Source organism: Rhagoletis zephyria, unplaced genomic scaffold, assembly GCF_001687245.7.
Source record: "Rhagoletis zephyria isolate East Lansing unplaced genomic scaffold, Rhagoletis_zephyria_1.1 Rzeph_scaffold_00780, whole genome shotgun sequence".
In the NCBI taxonomy this organism is placed as follows: domain Eukaryota; kingdom Metazoa; phylum Arthropoda; class Insecta; order Diptera; family Tephritidae; genus Rhagoletis; species Rhagoletis zephyria.
Genome location: NW_016157864.1, coordinates 79777 through 100609, shown reverse-complemented (window position 1 = coordinate 100609; position 20833 = coordinate 79777). Strand labels below are relative to the sequence as shown.

Sequence of the window (20833 nt, the reverse complement as noted above, 5' to 3'; positions counted from 1 at the left end):
TCAATATATGTATCTAATAATTACAATTTGTTATTACTACTACATAGGGATGTGCGATAATGAGAAATCCTCGATTTTTTCATTGTTGATAACATCGGAGGGTGGGTCAACATCGATACTCGATTTTCATCGACCGAAAATCATCGATTTTACACAATATCGATATCATTTTCAAATACAAATTTTTTCCGTGCTCATCAGAAGTAAGCAGTTCTATTGGAAGGGTTTGTTCCAGTGTTGGCACTAATCGATTGAATTTTTTTATCAATTAGTTAACTCGATTAAATTTAATCCGATTACAGTTAATCTGATTAATTTTAATCTGATTAAACAGTTAATCGTAACCACGATTAAAAAAATTGATTGTTAATCATTAACCCTTAATTTGATTAAGTAGTTTTGGTGATTAATTCATTTATGATGGAATTTTCCTGTGCACACAAGGCCAGTTAATCGGGTATGGCTAAGTCGGTTTTCCTCATCAATCTAAGCAATTTCGTGTGCATTTTCATTAAGATTTATTTTAATATCCCTCTGCACATGTGCGCTGAGTTGTAAAAGTTCCCAGTTTATGTATTACTAATAACAATAATTATAATTTTATTTTATACTATGTGCTTTTTATAAGCGTAAAACACGAAATAATTATTGTAACTGGTGTTTGGTTTCAAATTCGGACAAACTAGACAACTTAATCAGATTTTCTTTTTAACTCGATTAACGATTAATGATTAAAATTAATTAATCGTAATCGCCCCAGCGATTAACGATTACAAAAATTTAATATTTAATCGTTCAGTCGATTACGATTAATTAATTTTAATCGTCAATCGCGATTAACATTTTAATCGTTAATTTTTAATCATTAATCAGACTAACATATTGCCAACACTGGTTTGTTCTCATGCATTTTTGTCTCGAAATTATGTATATCAGTTTCAGATTTGTTTAAAAAAAATTTACTTAAAAACTTGAAATCAAATAAAATATTTTACCACATTCGTATTTTTTATGAATTATAGTTTTACACACGCACGAACACGTTCAGGTATATCGTCACCTGAAATGCAAAAGTCGTAACAATATATCGTCGCGTGGGTAAAAGATTGTCGTATCTTACTTTCGGCTATAATATTTAAGGTATGAAACCACATTTTCTTAAATTTTCAGTAATTCATATAGCTTTCACAGCCACTTTTTTACAAAATTACATAAATCATCAGTCTACATAACTCGAGACTGACATCCTGTGAATACTGTTCAGGGCCTGTCGATAAGCTGGCGGGTCCAGAGCTTGTTTAATAAACAGCGTATTATTTTTTTGCTCGTACGCATCGCTTTGGCGTTTACGGAGCCAAAGAAGACGAAGAAGAAGAAGAAAAAATCTAGTATATTTAACATAATTGTTAATGTTTAATAACAAAAATTACTTCTATTGAAACCTTTAGATCTAGAAGTACAAACTATTATATAAATTCCCTCTAAATTGTACACAGAGCAGGTAAAGTTAGGATATCTCGTTGGGAGAGCCATTTCACTTAGATAGAAAATTGCAATTTGAATTTTTCTTGCTTTATTCCGAAACAAAAATTTTAAACAATGTTATGAAAAAAAGTTTCTTACAACCACACAGATATTTTGCCACTAATAAATTCTCCTAATCATCTGCATATGCTTCAAGATATTGACTCTTATTTTATGCGTTATAACCGAAGCTTCCTATTATATTTCCTGATGTGTTCACACTCGTACTTTGTGTTTGTCTGTACTCAAATTCAAGTAGCGCGGCGATCAAATTTCAACGTAATACCTGATTCCTCCGTTCGTCGTCGTCCAGGTAAAGGAGCACCTATTCCATCGTACGCATATTCAAACACACATGTGTATGTTCATAAGACATGCCTGGAGAAAAAAAATTATTAGTTCCACGCCGACTCCGAACGGCGATTGTCTTTTTATGAGAAGCTGCAGCAATACACTAGGAGGTTTGACATTGCCTGCCGAGCGGCGACAGTTATTATAAACCACTTTTTCTATATCTTGCTTTTTATGTTAGTGGGCAATCGGGCCCGATCTGAAGCCCTGCGGAATGGCAGTGCACACGTCTAACCAATACGCCGCAGCCGCAGTTAAGTCATGCAGGAATCATGCAGAGGTCATCGGGAGTTTGTTTCCTTTAAGCAAGTTTCTATTTAAATATCCTCTTACAAATATTACTTTGAATAGGCTTTTTTCTGCATTTCACAGCTGCTTTTTCGAATGGCAGGACAAATAAAATGAGGATCGACATTTCAAACAATCGCTTTGATATGATGTCTGACGGAATTCGAATATGGAACCAACAATATCAGAACATGTAAATAAATTAACAAATATGTATTGTTAAATCAACAAAGATGTAATAAATTTTAAAGTTTTTTTTTTCTTATTGATTTTTTAGTCTAAAATTAGTTAATTACAAGTTAGTTGACACCTAATGCAGAGTAAATAAATTTACCCTTGTTTGCGGCTATTGCCCTTCAAAATTAGTTAGTTACGGCCGAGGAAAATAAGTAATAACAAGTTACAACTTGTAGCCTGCTGGCCAGTTAAAGAGTTAACTACAAACTGACTCCATTTCCTGCAGGGATGACATCATATCTACATACTCTGTAAGTACACTCACATAATGGCACACTGTTGGCCACTCAAGCAAGCGAAGCATACGAATCGTCAGCATTCATGTTGGCCATGGCCATAAATGCGCAAATAGCTTCTTATCGTCGAGACGTTATTGCTACCTTTGGTGGATTTTAATGTTTGTTCGCAAAATGCAGCAACACTATTGATACAAACCCTTTTCCTCTGATTAACATTCAAGTCAACATGGAAAATGTGTTGGAAACTCCCATTCTGGTGTCTACATAAATGCCGTTGTTTCTACGTACATAAATACTTATAGTACATATGTGTTTACACATGTATGTATGTATATTCACAGAGATATATGTATGTATATGCCTTTGTGACCCTCAATGGCAATAATATTATCATGATCACAGTATCATCGACCCGATATCATTGTGGCAACCATTTAAATGCCATAATGCCACGGCAAGTTGCTGCGTAGCATTTTAAGCAAAGAAAACAGAAATCGTAGAGAGTTGAAAGGGGTGAAATTAAAGCCTGGGCACACAAAAGATTAAAATTTTCATAGAAATTTTCAAGAGAAAGGAAGTGACTAACTATTGGCGCACTGTAGATGAACGCTGTTTTGAGTTTCTGATACATTTTAACTAAATAACAACGCTTGTTGCCTCAAGCCGATTTTCCAGCAATTAGAAAATTTGTCCTTTATTTGGTTTCTTTTTATCGGCTTTGTCCTCGTAAAATGTTCTTCTTTTCTACTTATCTCTAAATTCTCATTTTGGATACAAAGCACCTTCTTGGATTTTTACCGCATTTTTCTCGCCAATCTATGTAAAAGTTCTATAACTCGATATTGGTAATTAAATATATAAATAAAGAGATATCCAAACTCATATGCACATCGACTATCATTTATCTAAATAACACATCCCCTCCACTGACATCAGCAGTAGTAATCTTCACAAGCACAACCTGTGCCAAGGAAGCATTTCATACTTGCTTTGGCTAACGGAAGCACTAGGTACACTTACCGGCAATCCTTTCCCAGACATAATAATTTTAAACGAGGCCTGACGAAGTGTCTTGTGATTAAGCACACATAAAGAGGGAGATATTTGAGGTACCACAAAAATTTTAGTTATACAAATATCTCAGTTATAAGTAAAGATCCTCAGTGAATAAGGCTGGGCACAGCCTTGGGGTTAAGCCTGCAATCAGCTTCAGGGAACTCAACATTTCACAACCTCTTTAGCAAAGGCAACAGTGGCGTACTATCCTGTGGCCTTTGAAAGGATGTTTGCCTCCGGAAATTAAGGCATCACTCCAGCGATAAAATATATTAAATAATGACAGGCTTAGCAGTGCATCCAAAACAGTCCCAGGTGTTGTAGCTAAAGCTCCCGCCCGGTACACTAAAAAAACAGTTTAGTTACAACAACTAAATATGTTTCTCTAAACACGTAATTTGTTTATCGTTACACGATTTAGTTACAGTTTGCATTGCCACAACGCTGTTTAGGCTTTCTTTAAGTGGCACTTCTTTAGAAGATTACCTTACTTTGGCAGATAAATGCAAGCTCGATGATGGTAGTCCTATTAATACCGGAGTATTTGGGTCTAGTTAGTCCGAAAAGTGTACCAATTTCCGCATTTCAAGCAGAGATTGTTCGAACTAAAAACTACGACTACGGATGTCTGCTTAGAAGGTGTATAAAAATAAATATCATTTCGGGCAGCCAGGCGGTACTTAAATCGCTGGACTCATTCAAAATGGCATCCAGGCAGGCTACGCTTTATTGCGATTGGAAAATCAATTCATTCGCATTTGGCACTAAAAATTTTTAGTTGTCCGTATCGCCTTGCGAACCCCATTAAATTTGGACTCACAATACAGAGTAAACCCGCAGGAATGTGGATAGCTACAAAGAACGGGATCTGCGTCGGGTACTAAGCGCCAAGAGAGTTTTGAGGCATTCCACTTATATGATCCATAACTGTTTTGTATTCCTGCGAAAAGATACGCAGTAGAGCTGCTAAAGAGGTGGAATGATTCTTAAATAGCCAGTCAGTTGCAAATGAAAAACGGAAAAGAAGTAATCCAGGAGATTCATAATTTCCTTCAGAGAAGGCTCCCGTCCAAATGGGTCCTTTTGGTGAGATGATATAAAAGTTCGGTAGCATCAAGGTAAAATTCTTAACCCGTTCGACTTAAATTTTTTTACAGATTTTTAACAGGTCTGTATGAGGGTCAAAGGGTTACATATTTCACAGTTTACTGGAAACTCCAATTTCAAGTTTAATTCAGGTTGGCTGCACAGAAGGACACAAGTTAGAATGGAGGAAATCTAATAATAGTCTAGCCACGAATTTTATATAATTTCTTACCAAGTCTGCAGATTTGATACTATCATTTTTCATCTTTTCCTTTGTGAACTACACTTCCTAGCAAAGTTACTAAAATTTCACACTAAAATCCTTTCCTTTTTGCCTTTAATCACTCATTCGGGCACTCAGTCGATGGGAGCTTCTTTTTTTCTTATTGCTAATAAATCTACCTCTACATATTGTCAAGCTGAGACTAATAAATGTCAGTAACAACCTTTACAAAAAAAAAATAAAAACAACAAACGCGCTAACGATGACAAAACTCAAAGCATAAAAACAAAAACCACTAAGCCAGCAAAGGCAGTGAGGTGTTTTGGGGCTTTAGTTCAATGGGGTAGATGGAAGGACGCCGCCATAAATTCTTTTGTTTAGAAATGCGAAAGCCTATGAGCACATCCTGCCATTGTTTGTCGTCATTAAGGCGTAATAAAAGCTGAGTAAATATGTATTTAATTATGTTTAGAGCCCTATACACGTACATACAGAAGGCAACGTGAGCCAGGTGTATAACCACGCCACATCAAATGAATGTCACTCGCCGTGCTCAAAACTCATGCGCAGCGGTCGGCAGGCAGGATGTAACCCTTTTTTCCTGCCATGCCATTCACAATAACAGGGACGACGACACCAATTCGTTATTGTGCGATAAAAAGTCAACAGCAGCAGTAGTAGTTAGAATATAAGTATCTTGCGCACCCGTTCGCGCTAGGCTGTTTTTTGCTGGGCCAACCAACAGCCGCGCCGCATTTGTGTTGGCCGGCGAAATGGTGTCATGACCTTGGCTTATTAAGGCACAAAAAGAGCACGGGAAAGCTGAAGGGGAGGGAAGCGAAAGGGCCTAATGCTGCTTGCATGGAATGGCAGCAGCTACAATGGACGCCTTTGAATGTTGTAATAATGTTTTATTGCCACTTACAATGGTACTGCAGCGCTCAACAGCGTGTTTAACTGTGCAATTTATTGAGCGCAAGCTAACAAAGCGCTCGACGCAAAGAAACTGCGGAGCTGACAGGTGAGTGGATTTAAAACAGACAAAAAATTGTGTCAAATGTGTGCAAGCGTTTTGTTTACACTAAGTAGGTGCAATTATTATGAGGTCTCCGAAATGAGGTGCGAGTGTGCCTTAGGTTGACTGACGAGTAAGAGACAAAAGGCATAGCAAAGGTTGGAATGGGAATTAAAAACAAAAAGTTTCTATGTGTTTTCAAATACATATTTACATATTTAGCTGTATTTACATAGCTGCATACCTATGTATATTTTTGCAATGTGAGTGTTTTATTTTGGCTCGTAAATTTTTTTATTTCTTGTATTTTCTTTTGGCCTTGACACAATAAATAAAAATATCTGTACATAAATTTATGAAAGAGTAAAAAAACCACAATTTATATTTATATTTTAGGAGTAATAATATTTTTGGGAGTAATAAAAAGTGTTATTTACATACAAATAAACATAAGTGTGCTCTACCAAAAAGTTTGTGGTTTTCTCACCGGAATTATGAATTCTATTATGGGTATTTTCATCGAAATTAAGCATTTTAAGGTAAACAATTGTTGAAAAAATTTTAAAATTCCTTTCATTACGAAAATGCTCGAAACCCGCTCGAATGAATTTTTTTTGTATATATTTTAGTCAAAAACTCAAGTTTTTTCCTTTCGTTTGCAATATTGGAAGTATTGTTTGATATCTTCTAAGTATGTTTATTTGATTCAGATATATGGGTATAAATGATTTGTCATACAAAATAACTTCGTCATCATTTTGCAAGCGCGTCCATGCGCTGGAAGTGTGAGAAAGAGACAAAAAGTATATGTGTGTATTTCGGCTTTTGAGTAACATATGGTGCAGCTCCGGGGAAATACTTAAAACCTAATCGCAGCATATGCCTATAAATATATATATATGTACATACATACGTATATACATACATATGTATGGAATTAAAGTGACCTGTATCCCCTTTAGTATTCTATGTACATAAGTATATAGTCATATAAGCAGATCTGTTCCGTTAGTTCGATTTTAAGAAATAAGATATCAAATTAAAAGCTTTGGCCTATAGATTTGCAATAACGTTTCGTTTTTATTGAAGAGGGTTGCCACTTGAGAAATAATTAAACACAAATTATATTTATGCTAAATCAATTATTACGAGATGGGTATCGATAGTTTTTAAAAGACTTTATTTTTTGCCACCTCTTTACAAATATAAATTCAATGTATAAAATAGCTGAAATGAATTTCTAAAATATGAATTTTAATCAAAATAGCTTTGAAAAGAAACTTTATTTTAAACTACATGTGTTAGTGTTGCCACTTGTTATGAAAATTTTATTCAACTTTAATTAAGAGAATTAGATAATTTAAATATGTATCGCAATACGGGTGTTAGATAAAAAGTGTTTAGTTTGAAATTATTTTTAACAGGGTTGCCACATGTTTGCAAAGTCAAATTCAATATATGCAATAAGTTAAACGAATTACTACAATATGGATATCAGTGAAATTGACCTTGAAGGAACGCTATTTCTAAACTGCTTTTAGGAGCTGTGCCACCTGTTTACAAAATCAAGTTAAAACTTAAATTCAGGCGATTCGTAAATTGAAATATGTATCCCGATATGAGTGTCAGACGAAAAAGTTTGTGGTTTGAAAATATTTAAAGGAGAGTTGCCAACTGTTTACAAAGTTAAATCCAATGTAATTAATTACTTGAATATGGATATCAATAGAAACTGCATCTGAAATGGGTTTAAAATTCAATCCAACAAAATCAAAAGGAATAAACAGTCTGTAGCCTGAATATTATCTTAATATTAAAATGTTAATACAATTAATTAATATTAATATTAAATTTAGCAGCTGTGGCTTCGACACAGTCCGCAGGTCAAAACGAAGGCGCTGGACTGTTATTTTTGTATTATTATCTTCATCGTTTACAATTAGAACTTAATGTGCGATATATCAGATGTTTTTGTTTCAAAAAAAAATTTGCTTTGTTTCAAGTTTTATTGTCGCACCAGATCTCAGTTGTATAACATACTGTCAGTAGATATAATCACTATAAAAGTCAGTATAACTATACAAAAAATTATTGCCGAAAGTACAATAGGTGTCGACGAAAAAGTTGAAAAGACGACGTCTCGTTTCGGTTAAAAATAAATTTCTTTTCGCAATCGCCTTGCAAATATACCATAGACTCAGGGGTGTACGGCGAATTTTTTTTTTATATATTTGTAAGCTATTACGGTCTAATCTACACCACAGTTACTCTAGTTTTACTGGAATTTTCGTTGCTGTGATAATAATTCAAACCAATCTACATTTATAATTTCCTCGCGCTCGAAAGCTCCTGTTCTTTACTTTTAAGCATAGCTTTTACTTTACTTCATGCTGCTTTAAATCCGCCAGCGGACTCAACTGAATGCATTAGCAAATACAGCTAACACAAATGCGTGCAACACAAAAAGCAAAGCATGTAGATTAAAGCTGTTAAGCGAGTACAAATAGCAACCCAGGCGCGCTCAACTAGTGGGATGTGCTGAGCGGCCATTTGTCGTGATTTTCATTTTCATCGACTTACAACTTACAAACTTCTGCTCCAGCTCCAGCCTCCGATTCACGCATTCCCCAGCGAATGAATGAATGCTGACACCAATTGTAGCATATTTGTCGTACTGTATGGCAAAGGTTTTACATATACATACATATGCTCTTCGCATGCACATATTTTTTTATACTCGTACATGAGTTAAATCTAAGCTTAGTTGACGACGGCTTTCCACTGCTTTTGATTCACGGCGCAGTTGTGGCAGTGGCACACACACACACATACTTGAGTTTTGAAGTTGATGGCATTTCTTGCCTTTACCATATTGTTGTTATGTATTTATGTTGCCGTGAAACGCTAATGCTTATCTGCTTTTGAAAATGGAAATCCGTTGAAAAAAGAGTTGTAGCTTCAACTCCACACATAGCCAAGGATATGAGTAGTGCTGCTTTATCGCATCGGTTCCTTGAGTTCGCTGCAACAAGGATTTTCTGGTATTTCTGCTTTGCTTTTCAAATGCCATATTTTCCACTTTCTGCAGTTTTTCTCTTTACCATACGTTTTTTGTCAACTGTGTAGTGCTGTATTGGCTTACATTGCTTGCCAACAGCTGCCTGACAACTACGCTTCGCCTGCAATGAATTCTAATTCGCCAAAATGAAAACTCACGTTCACGTATTATCCAATTAATTACGCTTCGTGAGCGTGACAGAGAGATATGAAAATAAAACAAGCGAAAAAAGCGTGTGTATGTGTGTGTGTGTAGTAGGGACGTTTCGAATGTCATATTTTGCACATTCTCGAATGCGAATGCGAATGAAAATTTTCGGATTGCGAATGTTAGAAATAACATTAAAAAAGCTAAAATCAACTGATGTCATCATTTTTATTACTTAAAAATTTTGTATATAATTAAATAGAACATTGAAGGAGTGCTCAACCTATACAGTGTTTTAATCTAGTAGTCAAAGTTCAAAAAGGGCATCTTATATAGAAGAACAAAGTAATTTTTCCGTATTTTCTCCCATGAGGCGATTTCTTATAAGCTCTTATATAAGGCCGGCTGCGCTGAGCAATTGCTAACTTGAAACGCTGGCGGGTGGAGCGCTCAAATAAGTGTGGTTCACTGTAAATCGGTACTCGTTCCAGCAATTTCTGTACAGCAATTGTTGAAATGTATTAAGCAATTTCAACGCAAATCCTTAGGAAATAGATGTAGGTACCATTATGAGGTTTAAATTTCATAGTACTGGCTTTTAATTTGACAGTTTTATTTCGCGTTGGAAATGGCTGCTCAAAAAATATTGTTGAACAAATTCGTTGAAAATCCGACATTTTCGAGATCAAAAATCAAATTAAAATTAAACATATCAACACCTTCTAATGTTTCTCCAAAAATCAATGAATGCATTCCATCTTCTTAAATTAAAGGAGTAACGTAATCATTAAAAAACATCATTTCGCACCAGCTTAGCAATAAGCATCTTTACCGCAATTGGAAAAAAAATCGTAAAAATATCGCGCGCGACAATTGGAACACGATTATCCACAATTCAGTGAATTCGAGTCATGACAAGACTTAAACCTTATCGAGATGTAATATATAAGATAATATAAGAAATAAATTTAATAACAAAAACCGCACTCATTTATGTTCACAGCAAATGTGGTATTTTATAATCTAATATATAAAAATCTCGTGTCACGGTATTTGTGGTCGAACGGCCCCTAAACGGCTCGATCGATCTTTATAAAATTGTTTGGGTATCTATGATAGGTGTGGGCATCGGATGTAAAGTATATTTCATACCGCTAGGTGCAGGCGGCGTGGCACCTCCCATACAAACCGAATTCTTCATACTGCATATCTCCGGAAGTGTTCATGGTAGAGTACTCGAACACGGTATGGAGATATATGAAATCAATCCCATACTCCTTAGAGAAAATTGTGGCTATTTGAAAAGGGCGCGTGGCGCCTTTCAAACTCACCTAAACTATTACGTATCTTTGAATGCCTATACACTTTTGCTAGGTTATTTAAGGCGGCAATGGAAATATGCCTTCTGCCAACCACCAAACTGTAATATTACAAAATAAATGCGTCACTGAAAATCATTAACGTGAACTGTTGGTGAAAATGTTGGACCAACATGTTTCAATACAAAAAATTACTTTAGGGCGGGACGAACTTCGCCGGGTCTGTTAGTAATGACGGTAAAAACGTGTTTAAGGATTGACTTCGGTCAATTTCCACGTTGGCTAATCATTCACTGGTAGCTTTAAACCAGTTTGAAGCCAATAATGTGAATTAAGTTCTGGATCAATCAATTTAAGAATATGCCCTATATACGTCAAATCGAAAAATGTACGGTATTTATTCAAACAAAACTAGTAGATATGTGCGAATTGTGGAAAAACATAAACTAAATATAAGCTCGCAGGTTCACTACTCAAGTCTCTAGAATGGCTGTGCAGAAAAATTTTATCATTATCAAAGAAATTGTCTGTTATTTATTTATCCAAGCAAAATATGAAACTTTTATTCTCACGTATCTATGTATAACGGAATACTTTCGTTTTATTTTAATATATTAAATTTTTTTTTTCTGAAACCCTGTTAAAATGATATAACCCATTTCATGCGTACCGATTTGGAGTGAACTATGCTTATTTGCAGGCCAGATCTGACAATTTAATATAACACTATAACCGTCCACGCCAGGTTGGCCCGGCAACCCACGTATTAGGGACCTTAATTTAGATATTTGGCAACATGAAAACCAAAACTTTGTTCAGCGAGGAGAGATTTGAGAATTGCATACAAAATTCATACCCACTTAAGAACGAGCTAATTACTTTTAAACACAAGTAACCAATAGGAAGGCAACAATCCTATTATGGTCCGGTAACTCTGCTTTTCCCAGTAGCGAAGGCACTGGAACCTTTTAAAGTGCACGAAATCACTATCCCACTTACCGCAAGTAAACAACCAGATAACTGGTAGCCATAACCGAAACAGCTTCTTTAAAAGAAAACTCCTAGTAGCATTGCACTTTTCAAACGTCTCTCATTCCATGCTTCTAGAACATATTTGGGCATCCCCTCTCGCACAAGAACTCAACCGGTGGTCAGCGAATTATCAGAGTTGTCAGCAGTCGTCATATATTTTTCGTGGTCAAACATCCAGACCAAGAAGAATTAAACATTGTTTAAGATTCCTCAATCGTCAACAAAGTACAGAACTACAACAAGGTCCTCAAATCGCAAGCTGGCAGCAATTAAGGCAACGTCGTTGGCAACATACAACGCAATTGGGCCGCTGTTGAAGGCCAACGCTTCAGCTGCCACGAGAAATCCACGTCACTCTGGTGCACTCTCGGCAGATGAACCAATAGAAAGTATGCCGATTTATCTACAACAACAAAACGGGAGTATGACCTGTAAACCATCCAGCAGGAAGGAAACGCATAGAGTAATTCGCAAAGCTGCAGGATTTCAAGAACCGTGTTCATTCATTTATGAGCACAGCCCAGGAAGAAAACTGACGATGAGATCAAAGCCCAACAGAGAAGCGTACGTAGAAATCCAGCTGGTTTTGTCTATCGTATCAATCATTTGTAAAATCTTCAAGCAATAGTTTAAGCAGATGTTACCCACATGTACATACACACATATATTTTCACGATACAACAAATTCTACTTAATTTCTTATAATATTTCACTCTTTCTGCCACCACATATGTACTTATGTAACATAAATTGCAACATATTGTTACAGCATTAATATCAAAAATTCCCCAATTTCAATTTTGTACATTTCACTCGCCCTACATTAAACACTTTTGAAATTTTCTACTTTTTATCTATGTACGTATCTTTTTTCGCATCTTCTCTTTGTAACATCCATCTATTTGTTTTATTGGCTTCATTCATTAAACTCAAATGTGCTCAACTCGAATAACGACAACGTCAAGTGAAACTCAAGCAGATAAATGCTCTCAGCAGCCAAGTGTGCAAAAGCGTGTCCGTCTGTCTATCAGCGCTAACACATCCTGCCATTCGTTTGCCGTTGGTCAAGCCCTTGAACATACATACATATAACTATATGGACATTTATGTGCAATATGTATGTATTCCCCAGCAGCTGAATGATGCTGACCAGCATAAACCGAGTCATAACTTCAAATTGTCAGCGTTGTATTTAGTTACATACAGTATTGGGCATATCTATAGCACCCCCATTTTAAAGTGATATTGTTTGCCCTTATGTTTAATTATTTATTGATAAGAATTTTTTAAATACGGTTCATTCCCTAACAAAACTCATATAAACCGAAGTTTTAAACTTTTTAAAAAGCCGCAAAAAGATGCAACAAATTTTCATCCGAATTTCAAACTTTTTATCTCAGAAGTGCTAAATTTTTTTTTAGTAGGTACACAGTTCTATTTAAATCTAACAATGCACAGCAAAGTTTTTGTCGTATTTGCTTCCATATATCGAATAACCACAATTTAATTACATATAGAAGAAACCCTTCGGCGAAAAAATTCTAAAAAATTAACGGTAATTTTGAGCCACTTGAAACTTGCACACTATGAAACTAAAATTTAATGCGCTATAAAACTGTGCACTCAAGAAAATCCTCACAACTCTGAGAAAAAATTTGGAATGTGGCTAAAATATTTTTGATTTTTTTTAGTTTCTTACAAAGTTTTCAACTTGGGTTTATATGGGTTATGTTAGAGAATGAACTGTATTTTTATTGAAAATTCTTAAAAGTAAATATGTACATAGGTGACAAATAATACTACTTTGAAATGGTGTGCTTAGATATGACCGATACTTTATGTATTCGTTCAAGGATCTCCTTGTAGTCAAAATTCACGAAGTGTGAAACTTCTCGCAATTCAGCTTAACTAGTGTCTTCTAACTTTAGCCAAAATAAAGGATGGTATTTTAACACTTAAACACCTACCAAGCATTATTGACACTTATCCACCTAACATACTCCAGACTCCAGAGTAAAATATTTCACGATTATAAAAATTAGTAAAGAAAATTTTTGTTTGTAATTAAAAGTCTGTTAAGGAGTATGTTCAACACTTTATAAGAAAAAAAATAAATATATGAATGAAAATTTACACACTTTTTGTTTTATCTCCAATAATATCTATTATTTTGGCCGTACAAAGCGACTTACATACATATTTGGAAAACGAGATCTATTTACGAAAATGAAGAGAAACTGCTTTATTTACTTTTTTTTTATTTAATAAACAAAAACGTAGGAAAAGATTTAAATTGCATAGGTCGCACAGACCCGTGGCGCTATTTTCTATACGATTATTAAGTCTACGGAACCTTTGAGACATATGGAAGGAGGTAAAGGGTTAAAAAGGAGCTATCCTACGAAATATCAATTGTCAGCAAGCACATCGGTATCAAGCCAGTGGAAGAACTAGTCAGCCCGCGTCAGTATTGTACCGGCTGAAATGGTAGTCAGCCACACAAAAAAATAAACTAGTCAGTGTATGCAGCAGCATTACACCACTTAACGAAGTAGTCCGTCCCAGCACCATAATTTCGGTGCTCACTGATCAGTGCCATACTAGAACCGTAACTACCACTACCACTTTACAAACTAATCAGCTCCCTTAAATCCCTTTAATACGACAAATTTAACTAGAATTTCTAGGAACTAGTTTTACCTTTCATCGCGTAATGAGTACTTCATTCACATGGTTTTAGTTCTTTTTCGAATGCACGCTTTCAACTGTCATTCATCATTTTAAAGCAATCGCTGCTAAGCGGGTACAGTATACTGTGTCGGCGTTAGTCGGTCGTCGTAACCGAAAGTGTAACTCATTGCAGGAAATTCTCTTGCAATGCAGAAAGCAGCAGATAGTGGCGGATCACAGAGTCACATGGCTCAGGGACGCAGCAGTGTTGACGTAAACAGATAAAACACGCTGGGTATTAAGTGACCAATATGCAGTACCAGCGTTGCAATAACAAAAAGTGATAGGAGTAATAGCAGCAAGTCAAAGTTTAGAAGCTGAAGATATCGATGTCGTGGACGTAGTTGGAACTGCAGTGGCTTAGATAGCGTACAGCGTTGTTGTTGTCGTCCTTTTTAATGCGATGGTTTGTAAACTTTTGCAAACATGGATGTATACGGGTATACATATCTGTACATATACATATAGAAAGTGGCACATGCACATTAGAGTGTTCCATTTTTTTTTGCCAGTCCAAAAATATTTTTTATGATTTTATACCAATTCTACAAAAAAAAATTTTTTTTGGCAATATTAAATACATGAAAAACTTCAAAGCACTAGCAGCACGTTTAAACATTAACCGATTTCAAAATATAAAAAAACGAGTATACTTACTTTCCATTTTCTACACTTCTGGAGGTAGCCGGAAGAAGATTTGCGGTGCATATTTGGAACATCCTAATACATAAAATCTGACAAATGTACAGTAAACTCTATCGCTCTCAATCCAAAAAAGTTTTGTGTGGAGAGAAATCTCTTCTTTCTCGATTACCCGTTTTATTACATTACCAGTGAACCCGCATGCTGCATGGCGTTAAAACGCTCAAATTTCATTACGCATTTTAAACAGGTGGCAACTCGTTTTAAAAACCTACGGACCGGTTTTCGACTGAGAAGTTGGCTAGGCTCACCAGATGTAACAAGGAACGTAAAACGGTCGAAGGATTCTTCAAGCTGGACAGAAGCGGCTTAGCCACACCCGTATTATACGGATCATCTTGTATAATTCACTGAAAACGTGACAGCGTTTATACTTAGTAAGCACCCTAATGTACATACATACATATTTCCATTATAGCTGTTGTTGCTTATCAGCTTATTTCTGTTATTTGAATTTATACGCTAGCTATTTGCTTTAAGCGCTGACCGAAAGGCTTGCTCAAGTACCAGCGACATGAACAACGACTACAATAGCTACGTCAAACTTAAGCTACATAAATCCACATACATATTGAAGTACATAGCAAGCCGTATGTATAAGCTTTTGTAAGCGTGTGTAGGTGTCTGCATGTCAATACAATAACCCTACATTGTCACGTGAATTTCAATTACAACAGCAACTACAATAGCAACAACCTCCCTGACAGCAACACCGGAACAATATGTATGTATGTATATGTATATCGTCCCCAACTTAACGGCACTACATTGAGCAAATTCAATATATGATAAGGTTACTTGTTCAACCATAATATGACCATCGCTCATATCAACCTCGTGTCATCTCTAATCCTACAACTACTTTACCTCCGCCCACATTCCACCACCGACTCGCATTGTGGCGCCCGTTCGTGCAAGCATTTCAGACATGGCCGTCGACAAACTTACATTAGTTAGGTACATATGTATGTACATACAAACATGGTGCAAAGTTCAGCGCTTTTTTTGTTTTACTTCAATCGGCGTGTTGTTGCATTTGTTTATACATGTGTACAAACTTTTGCTTCTCACTGAGCTCTGGGGGCGTATGAGTGCTCTGCGATTGCCCAATAACTTTACTTACAAATGTTTACACACACAAAGATACATAGTAGTACCCAAGTACGTACATATGTATGTACTTATGCAGGAAACTACATACTTTTCACTCGGAAGTCGCTTATTTATCATCGCCTTCGCTTATTTTATGCTTTGCTGTGAAAAGCTATGGTCACTCAGCCATGGATTAGTCGGTGGTGTGGTGATAAGTTTTGTGCGATTTTGGATGTATGCATGAGTGATATGTCTAGTATAAGGCTATCATTTGCGTAGTGCAAATATAAGTTAAGTAAATGGTTTGCAATTTTCTCCAAGAAAACGGCCGGCTATGTGCTTTATTCTTCATTTTTATAATTGGTTTAGTTGATAAAACTGAATTTCTTTTGTACACAAAACACGCTTCAAGATATAGTAACAAAAACTTTAGTGTACATTAAATTGTATTAAATGAGTGTTATTCTAACTGATTACTCTTCGAGTCCCTGTTTGGATTATTGCACGGATCAGTAGATTTTTCAAGTAAAGAAATACATATGCAAAAGTTTTACTTGGCATTTAGAGCAAGGCGTTCACCTTGTTGTAATTTGTTCTACTTTATACTATGGCGTTACCATCATTAAGTCGTGGGGTAATAGAAGGCTGGGAGCAATAATAATAGTGGTGTAAAGCCTATCGTTGATGGGTGCAATTTCCGCCTAAGATGACTGCTAATTAAAAGTAGGAGCTTGGCAGGAGTAGAACCCTGAAAAATGGAAAAGCCAAAGGCTATAAGCATTTGAAAGAAGGTCCGTTAAGAAGTCGTGATACCGGACCACAATTACCGAGTAAAATGGCGTTGATGACATCACAAGGCTCTGACACTTGGCATTAATAAATGCGCAATTTCATTGATTTCGACCGGAATTCGGTACGTCTAACGTGTCTTGAAAGGACTACTAGAAGATGTTGGTTTTCTACGGCGAAAACACGCTTTTTAAACCGAGAGCAATGTTTGATTATAGTCCTCGATCGAGAAGAGACTATAGCGATCTGACGTGCTCTTTTTTGTTATTTACAATTTCTAATCAAAAATTATGAACAGTTTATGAAGGCGACCGCTTTAGCCGAGTCCTGCCTACCACATCCAAGGCCTGGGCTCGAGGCCAGTCCAAAGAAAACCTCCGAGTGCATTTCCGCCTCGAAAAAGTTCCTAATAAATCTATTTGTCGATCGGATATCCCTCGATTTGTGTAACAACTAGAAGACGCACACCGCGAATTGGAGGAGGAGCTCGACGAAAAATTTAGCAAAGGATTAGCGCCAAATTATTGCTATTATTATAATTAATGAAATAAGTATAAATGACATTTGTCGCATGCTCTTTTACCTTTTTGTGAGGGTAACGAAAAGAAATATTAATTCTCAGAAGCGTTGGCCAAATTTACCGGGCCGCGGTTTATGTTACTGAAAAGTTTGTGTTACCAAAAAAAACGACATAAAAACCAAAATATTAAACCTTTCGAAAATTTTCACTCTTTCAAACTAGGCTGCCAAATTACCATACAAAGTCTTACCTCGGAACAATGTTTACAAATCGTGGAAATTTATTTAACAAAATTCACGTTCTTTGTAGGAAAATTACAGCGCACTTCGCACACATTGCGGTCGGCATAATCGTCCATCTGTGCAGATATTGTAGAAAAAATGGCGCGAAATGGGAGCTACAGGGGATGGTCTTCGTAAGACACATCCACGACGGGCATATGCCAGCAATTTTTTCAAATACTAAACGCCATAAAAATTTCCGAACTCATACGAATGTCAGAAAATCAATGGAGAAATATGCCGTACTAGTACTCCCAATGTTTATTGTGTCATAGATGTGTACATTAGGGTGCATCCCTCTCCAAACCTCCGAACAAAAATAAAAGGTACTGTTTTTCCATCGGAATTAAAAAAGCAATTATATCTTGAAGATTCGGTCAAACTATTTCAAAAAGGTATTGAGATTTACGTTAGCTGAACGGATTTGAAAAGTTTTTTATAAATAAAATAAGTTATAAAAATTATTTCTTCCTCACTTCTGATGATAAAAGTGTAAGATAAGATAAGATAAGGTCTGCAAAAAAAATGTTTTATGTTTTTTTAAGATTCCGTTGGAAAAACTTTTTGTGAGACATCCCAATGTGCATATAGTTAAAAAATGGGCGTGATACCGCCTACTTTTATTGTATACGTGTATCACAGCCGATCTGAATACTTAACTACTCACACTGCCCTGGGCCTCGTCTTGAAAATTCTTGAAATCGGACAAGAACCGCGCCCTGCTCCCATGTATCGGTAATTCAGAAAACCCCAAACTTAACATTTTAGCAATTTGAAGATCAGTAAACCCTCTATTCAAATCATGTTTGATTTATTTTCAAGTCGAACTTGACCGTACCTGCAATCTCCACTAAGTTTTGTTTCGGGTATATTTCCTGATTTTTTTTTTTTTTTGTCGAAATGTGTAATCCAAATTTAATGTTTTATTAGTAAATAAGCTGAAATTACTACACTTACCTAATATTCAAGCAGCTCAGTTCAGAATAAATCTGCAAATAGATTAATAAAAAAAAGTTTAAAGTTTTATACAGATCAAAAGTTTTGATCAGCTTGATTCTTGCTTAGGAAAGCAAACATAATTACATAGCTCAAAGCTGTCGAAACATAGATAGCTTATTTTACATACTTTACACAAAAAAAATCTTAAAGCAATGCTTTAAAAAAAATATTTCCTATACTCCACGCATTTCCTTACAAAATGCAAATATCTCCCCGCATAGCCCATGTTAATTCCAGCTACAAAATACAATTCAGTTTTAAACATTACCATTAACATTTCACTCATTAAAAAAAATTATTAATTCCGGCAGACAATAACAAAAATAATTATGGGTTGTCTAACTATTCCAGAGTGTGTCATAATTTGCAGAAATCTCCGGTGACAAGCAGATAATGTAAATGTAAATTAAAACCAATTTCAACGCTTAACAACCAACTAATTGCTTTTTCACAGAGCCATTTCAGCATTAAAACGTGCTGTGCTACAAACTTGGGTAGCTATGTATATGTAAGTATATATATATATATGTACATGTAAATATGTGTGTATGTATGTATATGTAAACATAAGCGGATGTCATGGCATTAGAACTTGAAATAATTTAGAGGCGAATGGTAAGCACGTATACGCCATGGCACACGATGGCGTCACAACAATAAATGTCCAGGCGGCGCACGAGCGCACACAGCAATGTTTACATGGTGTAGTTGTTTTTGTTTTACGAAACATTGTATTAATCGCCAAATGTCAAATCATTTTTCATTTGACATAAAATTTATTTGACATTTAAGACAAACACCAGACGAAGGAGCACGCCACACTAAAGATTGTTGGCGTACCTACAATAGGATGGGTCAATTGAATTAGAAAAGAAATTAAAAGATATTGATTTCCAATGCGATAATTTGTGAAATAATCGGATACAAGCAAAAATAGATAAGTTGCTTTTACAGCTTTACTTTTATTGCTCTCAAGAGGCTATTAAATAATTTCATTAATTATTCATTTCACAAATGCATTGACTTATAATCCAGGCAATTTTTTGCACACAGTTGAAACAATTTTTGTTTTTCTTGTCCTGTACAAATTAACCCCCTACCTAATGTACGTACTTATAACATACAATATAAAAGCTTTAGTAGTCTCTCGTGCTCGGTGGCAAAACGAAGGCACACCCACGCATGCACTTGTAAGTAGCATTTAGCTAGTCTATAAAAGCGCTAGGCGACACTATGGCTGCCATCGAAGAATAATGTCTTTCCATATGTGGACCAAGAGAGAAGGAGAGAGCGAGCGAGAGAGAAGCGATGATGCCAAGCAATACGTCCTTTTGACATCGTTTGCTTTAAAAGCGGTTACAACATTCATGGCGACTGCTTACACTTTGCTGCTAGCAATCTGTAAAGGAGGGGGGCGTATTAGCAGGGAGCGTATGAGATGCCATCGAATGGGGCACCGAAATTGTGCATATGGAAACTGTGCATTTAGACATTATTTCGGTTTTAACCGAAACTGTGCATATATGCTTTATTTCGGTTTTTGTCATATGCATTATTTCGGTTTTGAACCGAAACTGTGCATATATGCATTACTTCGTTTTTTTTCATATGCATAATTTCGCTTTCAAAACGAAAGTGTGCATATGCATAATTTCGGTATTTTATCATATGCATTATTTCGGTTTTCAACCGAAAATGTGCATGTATGCATTACTTCGTTTTTTTCATATGCATTATTTCGGTTTTCAAACGAAAGTGTGCATATGCATAATTTCGGTTTTTTATCATATGCATTATTGCGGTTATCAACCGAAACTGTGCATATATGCATTATTTCGGCTTTTTTCAAATGCATTATTTCGGTTTTAAACCGAAACTGTGCATATATGCATTACTTCGTTTTTCTCATATGCATTATTTCGGATTTGAACCGAAACTGTGCATGTATGCATTATTTCGGTTTTCGTCATATGCATTATTTCGGTTTTCAAGCGAAAGTGTGCATATGCATAATTTCGGGTTTGTCTCATATGCATTATTTCGGGTTTCAACCGAAACTGTGCATTTATGCATTACTTCGTTTTTTCCATATGCACTACTTCGGTTTTCAACCGAAACTGTGCATGTATGCATTACTTCGTTTTT

General features: G+C 35.8%; 1 long non-coding RNA gene across 1 annotated transcript in view; it reads right to left on the bottom strand.

Moving 5' to 3' along the window:
* LOC108361512 (uncharacterized) overlaps window positions 1-20833 on the bottom strand; it is a 132485-nt gene that overhangs the window by 50042 nt on the left and 61610 nt on the right. Inside the window, exon 2 of the long non-coding RNA XR_001847310.1 lies at window positions 18647-18678. This is a non-coding gene — a long non-coding RNA (uncharacterized LOC108361512). The remainder of the gene's footprint in view (window positions 1-18646; window positions 18679-20833) is intronic.